The sequence below is a fragment of the Protopterus annectens genome, chromosome 8.part0 (assembly GCF_019279795.1).
Source record: "Protopterus annectens isolate FY-2018-M chromosome 8.part0, PAN1.0, whole genome shotgun sequence".
Lineage (NCBI taxonomy): Eukaryota > Metazoa > Chordata > Ceratodontiformes > Protopteridae > Protopterus > Protopterus annectens.
In genome coordinates, this window is record NC_056741.1 from 1,678,819,080 (window position 1) to 1,678,827,908 (window position 8,829).

At 39.1% G+C, this 8,829-nt stretch overlaps 1 protein-coding gene across 9 annotated transcripts in view; it reads left to right on the top strand.

Annotated features, from left to right (window-relative positions):
• The window catches only part of PKNOX2 (PBX/knotted 1 homeobox 2), a 3,468,198-nt gene that overhangs the window by 656,351 nt on the left and 2,803,018 nt on the right, over positions 1-8,829 (top strand). Inside the window, exon 1 of one of the 9 annotated variants that reach the window (XM_044081213.1) lies at positions 1,078-1,154. The exons of the other annotated variants lie outside the window; for them this stretch is intronic. The gene's annotated coding sequence lies outside the window, so the exon portion shown is untranslated. Of the gene's footprint in view, positions 1-1,077; positions 1,155-8,829 lie in introns of those variants that run through there. 9 annotated transcript variants of the gene reach the window in all.

An 8,829-nucleotide genomic window follows, 5' to 3' on the forward strand; every position in this document is an offset into this window, starting at 1 on the left:
TGAATGTTCATTAAGGTCCTGTAGCATGCATTACTGTCCTGTTTTAGTATCCTTTAAATTACATATGTATAAAACTGTACTTTTACAGGATCCTTTAATTCTGTCCTGTTAAACGATCCTTTAATGATGTTTGTGCCTTACAGTTCAGTAATGTGCATTATTGTCCAGTTGAAGTATCCTTTAATTACATATGTGCAATATAGTACTGTTGCAGGATCCTATAATGATGTCCTGTTGCAGGAACCTTCAATGATGTATGTACATTAATTCCATGTTACAGGATATTTAATGATGCACGTATATTATGTTCTGTTTCAGGATCCTTTAATGATGTATGTACATCAATGTCCTGTTACAGGATCCTTTAATGATATATGTACAAAACAGAACTATTACAAGATCCTTTAATGTTGTCATGTTACAGGATCCTTTAATGATGTATGTACATTAATGTCCTTTTAAAAGGGAAGATGATGCAGAATCTCATGTAGGAAAATAGTTTGAGTGACCTTTTAAGTTTTTGGGAATAACTGGTCAGTTGCAGCACTAGGAAAAACACAGATTCGTGGATGTCTTTTTTTAATCCTGATAAAGGGTTGTTTGTAACCTTTATCTTTGGAAATATTTTGTTTGTATTGAGAGACTTTCAAGTGTTGCAGATTTTTTTGGGATTGTCTAGTTGAGAAGTGTACAAAATTGTAAAGGAGGATGCTTTTGCTTTATTTATCAATGTTTCTAGCAGAGTTCAAGTTTTTAGTATGGTATTGGTTTTCAGTATTTTGCAGGTCTCATTTCCATTCTGTGCAAGCATTATTTTGTATTCCTGATTTCTAATGTTAGGTTTGTAGTGATCCAAGAAACATAGTTTCCTTTACGTGTTATTTTAAATACAACAGTAGTGTGTCATGAGTAAGGTAAGCTCATTATAGAAGGTAGATAAGGGAGGGGGCATTTGTTTTGCTGGAGTTTGTCTTGTTAAAGTATTGGAGTTCCAATTGTAACAAGGTATCAAAAGTTATAAGAAAATGAGTACTAAGGTATTTGTTTTTATGTTAGATTTTAGGATTGTGAAAAAGTATTCGGAGAAAATAGTGCCATGGTCACAAAAGATATTCAGCAAAATGAAGAGCCGGTTAAGTTTATTTGGACTGCAGGTAACTGTGAGTGAACAAAAAAAATCAGAATGTGCTAATACCCTTAAACACTGAGTACAAGGGGTCTACAAGTAAATGTTAATCCATTTGTTAGTACATACTGCTGTTTGCAATCTTTTCTTTGGTGACTGTTTCTGCATACAATTAAAAAACCGTCTTTCCATATTGGTGACCCACTGGGTCTCTTTAAGCTTGTTGAGAGTTACTTTCTTGTTTCTACTTCTGAAACAAAACTTCTACCTCTGAAACAAAACCTAATTTCTGGCAATGGTACACATCCTGATTTACAGCAATGAGACAAATATTAGAAAACAAATAAAACTGTGTTAGAATGTTGCATAAGTGAGGAAACAAGTGAAATTCTTTTGTTTGGATAAAAAGTGTAACACTCCAGTTTTAAATTAAACTCTGTTGGATCTATTACTAAGTAAAATATAGGAAATGGTAGCTACAGTCAGGAAGATGCATTGATTTTTCCTGGACCTGCAAACCGAGAAAAAATGCATGCCATTATTCATATAGGGATTACATCATTAATTGCTGAGACTTCCACTCTGGGTATCTTTTGACTTTTAGGATATATTTCAAATGCACCTTATTGCTTTAAGGAACTTTGTATGGAATTAACCAAATCTACTTTAACTGTTAACCATATTCATAAACAGATGGTATCCGTTTTTAGGGGTGACCCCCCCCCCAGGAACACTGTCTTACTTAGTCACAGAGCAGACAGATAGTGAAAGAACCATCATAAGGCCCATAGCATGGAACTTAAATTGTGTTGGTTTCTGCTTGGTATGTTTTAGACAGCATGACAAAAGTTGTATGCAGGGCATGCCTTGTACAAACTGAGAAACGCAATAGTGAGCAGATGACCTGTGTGTTGGCTTGTATCAGTCTCTCTTCAGTGCTTCAACTATTTCAAGTAGAAGGAATTTAAGTTTGTGATTAAATTCTGGAAACAAGCTTATTGTAGACCATCTGCAGAAGGCAAGGCATCTTCATACTTATCCTTTAGGAAAGGAATGGGTAATCTTCCTTTCTTTCTGTGCATGTTTACAAATTTAGTTTGGTAACTGTTTCAAATTAATTTGTAGTGCATGGAGCATGGTGATTATGCTCCAATATTCAGAAGAAAACAATCCAGTTAAGCACTAAAGTTCTTGAGACCAGATCTTAACAATTGTCAAGCACCCACTGCTTTAGTTGTTAAGGTCAGGTCCTGTGCTTTGAAGTAAAATCTCCCAGTACTGACCAGCAAATGACAGAGGCAGAACAAAATATTTAATTCTTCCTGCTATCCATGCAGCTAAGGTGTCCCTAACTTACTCTTAAAAACATGAAACGTAGGTTGAGCAATAAGAGTGCATTCATCTACTTTTTCTAAAGGATGCAAAGTCTGAAACTTAAATGTATGCCATTATTTAATGAGTTCAATCCTCAGTGGTTTCCCTAAACAACACAGATTTTAAGAGGAACAGATCAAATGTAGGAAGCAATAATCTAAACATTGTGTGAAAAACTGGATAGTTGAGAGTTATGAAAGTGTAAATGTAAGGTCCTGCATTGCACTGCCTTTCTGACATTGAAATGCTAAGTGTTTTATGCCTTTGAAAGTCAGCAAAACACTAGCAGCTTTTTTTCTGTTTTACTGTAACTAGTAGTAGATCGAGCAGATAAAGTTCCATGCATTACAAAGAATTATGACTGCATCACTGATCGTAACTTAATATTGTGTGTTCTCAACATGGATGCCAAGATTCACTTCTCAAGCTTCACTCGCAAGTTGAATGTTTTTGCATCCATGTCTCAGACACACAATATACTGGTTAGGATTGGCGACCTGCTCATAATCCGCTATGTTGTGGACAAGGAAGTTGTGTATTCTCATGCTCACAGACTGTGCTACAGGTCTGTGCAGTGACTTGGCAAATGTTTAGGCACCAGGAATATTCAATGTTTGTACTTTTGGTTTCCTTTAGGGAAGTACCTTCTACTGATGCATTTTTTGTTTGTATATTTATTTATTTATTTGTTTGTTTGTTTTTTCATTTTTATTAGTCAGTTGGCATAGAGCACTGATCCACATGGACCTTTTCCAGACTCAGCCTGGGAGAATTGTCTGGTGAAATGATTTGCTTAGAGTCACACAACAGGCATATGCAGGTAGACAGAATCAAACTCTGTACCTTCAGTTACAGGAAGAAGCTCATTAACAGTTTAGATTCTTAATCCTGTGCAATAATTGCCAGACTGCATTCTACAGGTAAACACACAGCCCTCCCCTAACTGGTGTAAAGTCATACCTCAACCAAGAAACTTCAGTACAGACAACTAGAAACAAAACCTAGTGATCCATTACCCTAGATCTCCATATTGAGCATCATTAATATGTCTTCTCCCAAGCCAGGCCTGACATAGTATTTGAATACTACCTAATTAAACTAATGAAACTAGAAACCTTCTTCTTTCACTGTAGTTGACTCTCAATATGTCAGGCAGGATTACCACTTAAGATGCATACCCAGCAATGTTCCCTTGTCCATACTCTGCATATAAAACTACACCAGATAAACCTATTTTTCTCAGTAAGTGTCTCTAAATTCTGGGAAGTCCTCCTCCTTGCCATCCATAATTTTAATACTTACCCTGAATTTAGAAATACCCTCAACCCTCATCTCACTAAATTGACCACAAGTAAATGCTCCTTAAAAATCACCTTAAATATCACTCACACCCCTTATTTTTTCATGGCCACTCTTTACACTGCCATTTATTGTGAATCATTTATCACTAGCCCTCTTCTGTGCACCAGACATGAAACATTGGAACTCTGAGCAATTTATTAATGTCTATACTACTGTACGTGTACTGTTACCTTTAATGTTGTACTACCAGGATGGATCTGTAAAAGGTCCATCGGGATTAGTGCTTTACCCCAATAAAAAAAAATACATGTGAAGGATACCACTGTGCGCTATTGCATGCATGTGCAGAACAGTACAATGCAGTAATGTATGCATGTGCTGGGTGGTACCATGCACACGTGTATACCTGTGCAGGACAGTACCATGCCATAGTGCATGCATGTTTATGGCGGTGCCATACACTGATGTATGCATGTGCAGGGCAGTAGCATGTAATGATGCCTGACTATGCTAGGTAGTACCATGCACTGATGCATTTGTGTTTGGAGCAGTACCATACAGGTTTACATGAATATTCAAAATAGTACAGCTCACTGTTGAATGCATGTACATGCACAGGGTAGTATCTCTCACTGATATATGCATGTCTAGTGCACTGCCATGCAGTGATACATACATGTGCAGAAAAGTACCATGCAGGGCTGTGGCATGCACTGATATATGCATGTGTTGTATGGTATCACACAAAGAAACATGTATGTGCAGGGTAGTACATATTTGTGCAAAGCATGCAGTGAAGTATGTTTAGGGCATGTAGTGACACATTTATATGTAGGGTAGTAGCATGTACTAATGTATACATGTTCAATGCAATATCATGCAAGCATGTAAAGGACAGTACCACACACTGATAGATGCATGTGCATGGCAGTATCATTCACTGATGCATGCACATGTGGGACACTTCTGCATGCTGATACACATGTGCAATGGTACACATACTGATGCATGCATGTGCGGGGCAGTACAATGTACTGATACATGCATGTGCAATATACATTGATGCATGTATGTGTATGGAAGTGCCATGTACTGATACATGGATGTGCATGGCAGTACCACACCTTGATACATGTATCTATGGGACAGTACTATACATTGATACATCTATGGGCGGGGCAGTAACATACACTGGAATATATGTGTGGAGTAGTGCTATGTACTGATACATGTGTGCAAAGGACAATACCAAGCATTGATGTGTGTATGTGCAAGGCACTACTATGTACTGATACATGCAGTGGAGTAGTTCTATACAATGATGCAAGTATATGCAGGGTGGAACCATGTATTGATATGTGTATGTGCAAGGCAGTACCATGTACTGTTGCATGCATGTGTGGAGTAATTCTATATTTTGGTACATGTATATGAAGGGTGGAACCATGCATTGGTACATGTATGTACTGGGCAGTACAATGCATTGATGCATGCATGTGCTGCTTCTTGTGCAGCCACCACCAATCATTGCATTCTAGGTTATAAATGCGCATTGATATGTGACAGAAACATGAAGCTCCTGTAAGAGAGAATAGATTATTATTATTATTATTATTAGCCTCTACAACCCTCTTCATTTTTGTTCGTGTGTATATTCTGACCACAGTATGGTTAACTTTTTGTAGCCAGCTTATCAACATGCCATAACATTATACTGGCAATCTTATTATATTGTTATGTGTAACAAAAAGTTACAGACTCTATCCCTAAGCTTTGTTGTGACCTAACTGCAGCTCTGGGGGAGTGGACCTTTATTGTAAAGATTTTCAGGGAGTGGGACTTTACTATAAAGATGTGTTGGGTGGGGACTTTAAAGATGTGCAAAGAGGGGGACTTTACCGTAAAGATGTGCAGGGAGGGATACTTTAATGTAAAGAGGTGTGGGGAAGGGGACTTTAATGTAAAGATGTGTTGGGGGTGGGATTTTAATGTAAAGATGTGTAGAAGTGGGACTTTATTGTAAAGATGTGTTGGACATGGGAATTTACTGTAAAGATGTGCAAGTAGGGGGAGTTTACTATAAACGTGTGGGGATGGAGACTTTAATGTAAAGATGTATGGGGAGGAGGACTTTAAAGACATTTGGGGAGGTGGAATTTACGCTGAAGATGTGCAAGGAGGGAGACTTTACTGTAAAGATGTGATGGCAGGGGGATTTTACTGTAAAGATGTGCTAGGAAGGGGACTTTAATGTAAAGATGTGCAAGGAGGGGGACTTTACTGTAAAGATGTGTGGGGAATGGGATTTTACTGTAAAGATGTGCTGGCAGGGGGATTTTACTGTAAAGATGCATAGGAAGGGGGGACTTCACTGTAAAGATATGCGGGGAGGGGGCTTTACTATAAAGATGTGTAGGGAGGGGAACTTTAATATAAAGATGTTCAGGGAGAGGGACTTTATTGTAAAGATGTGCAGGGAGGAGAACTTAAATATAAAGATGTTTGGGCAGTAGGACTTTACTGTAAAGATGTGCAGAGAGGGGGGAATTTACTGTAAAGATATGCAGGGAGGGGATTTTACTGCAAAGATATTTGGGGAGGGTGACTTTACTATAAAAATGTGTGGGGAGAGGGAGTTTACTATAAAGATGTGTGGTGAGGGGGAATTTACTGTAAAGATGTGTGGAAAGGAGGACTTCACTGTAAAAATGTGTGGGAAGGGGTACTTCATTGTAAAGATGTGCAAGGGAGGGAATTTTCTGTAAAGATGTGAGGGGAGTGGGACCTTATTGTAAAGCTGTGCAGGAGGGGGACTTTACTGTGAAGATGTGTGAGGAAGGAGATTTTACTGTGAAGATTAGTGAGGAAGAGGACATGAATGTAAAGATGAGCAGGGAGGGGGAACTTCACTGTAATGATGAGTGGGGAGGTGGACTTCCCTGCAAAGATGAGTGGGGAGGGGGATGTACTGTAAAGATTTGTGGAGAGGGGGACTTTAGTGTAAAGATGTGGAGGGAGGGGGACTTTACTGTAAAGATGTCCGGGGAGGGAGACTTTACTGTAAAGATATGCAGGGAGGGGGACTTTACTTTAAAGATGCTTGGGGAGGGGGAATTTAAAATAAAGATGTGCGGGGAGTGGGATTTTAATGTAAGGATGTGTGGGAAGAGGGGCTTTATTGTAAAAATGTATTGAACGTGGGACTTTAATATAAAGGTGTGTGAGGAATGGAACTTTACTGTAAAGACGTGCGAGGAGAGGGACTTTAATGTGAAGATGTGCGAGGAGTGGGACTTTACTGTTTAGATGTGTGGAGAGGGGAACTTTACTATAAAGATGTACTGGGAGGGGGACTTTACTGTAAAGGTGTGCAGAGTGGGAGACTTTACTGTAAAGATGTGTGGGGTGGAGGACTTTACTGTAAAGATGTGCAGGATGGGGGACTTGTAAAAATGTGCGGGGAGGGGGACGAACTTTAATATGAAGATGTTTGGGGAGTGGGACTTTACTGTAAAGATGTGCGGGGAGGCTGACTTTATAGTAAAGATGTGCTGGGAGTGGGATTTTACTGTAATGATGTGTTGGGGGGACTTTACTGTAAAGATATGTGGGGAGCGGGACTTTAAAGATGTGCAGGGAGGCCAACTTTACAGTAAATATGTGCTGGGAGTGGGATTTTACTGTAAAGATGTCTGGGGAGGGGGACTTTACTGTAAAGATATGTGGGGAGGGAGACTTTAAAGTAAAAATGTGTGGGGAGTGAGACTGTAATGATGTGTGGGGAGGGTGACTTTACTGTAAGGGTGTGCGGGGAGGGGGACTTTACTGTGCAGATGTGTTGGAAGTAAGACTTTATTATCAAGATATGTGTGGAGTGGCACTTCAGTGTAAAGATGTGCGGAGTGGGGGACATTACTGTAAAGATGTGCGGGGAGGGGGACTGTAGTGTAAGAATGTGCGGGGAGTGGGACTTTACTGTAAAGATCTGCCTGTATTTTGATGAAGCCCTCTATTCTTATCGCAAATGTTTGTTGTAGTGCCTGTCTAGGTGATAATTGAAAAGTCCAAATCAGCTTTGCCAATTTCAACAGTCTGGTTTATTGGGGACCATTTCCTTTTTTAAAGAAATGTCAGTGGATTTATCCAAGGCTTTGTGTGAGTCCTGATGATGTGCAAAGCTGCTTGCATTGCAAGGACAAGTATTTTACTATTGTCTATCTTTTGGTAGTGAAATGAGTTAGAGCTTAACAGTTATGAATTGTGGATCTATGTGGTGGTCCTTCCTTTTACGAAACAAGTGTTACTTTTACAATTAACACAGTATGAATGGAGGGCATGGTACTTGAAGATGCTGATAGTGAAAACATATTTGTGTATTGACCACTTTTTGTTCGGTTCCCTATTGAAATCGTGAAGGTCCACTTACCCAAATATGGAAATGTCGACACGTATACGTTGAACCGCGAAAACACCAATCGTCCTGAAGTGCAAAATCTGAAATGTCGAATCGTCATGGTTGGCCCTTCTGCGGTATAGCTCCGTAAGGTAAGTGTGCGATAGTTACGGACCTTAGGGTTAGGGTGCGGGTTAAGGTAAGTGCATAGATAGTAATATATTTAACGTTTAGTGTAGGGTTAGAAGTAGGGTTTTGGTTAGTGTATGTATGTGGTTTATTTATTTTGTTTGGGTAGGTAGTATGTGGTGAGTGGTGGAGATGGACGACTATGACGGTTCCAGATTTTGAATTTCACGGTTTAGGGAGTTTGGTGTATTCGCAGTTCGGGTAATATGTGTCAATGATTCTGTATTCGCTGACTAAGACATACACAGTTCTAATATAGACCCTTTTTGTTCATATCACATTGAATTTGTTTTATAATAAATTAATTTTTATATCATGCTTTGGTGTCTGCTGTGAATCTACTGTTGGAATCTGGAAATACTGCTAGATATAGTAATAAACAGAGAACATCAAAAATCAATCAGTTGTGCAAATGCAGAAAACTGTGGAAAGATGCTCATATTCC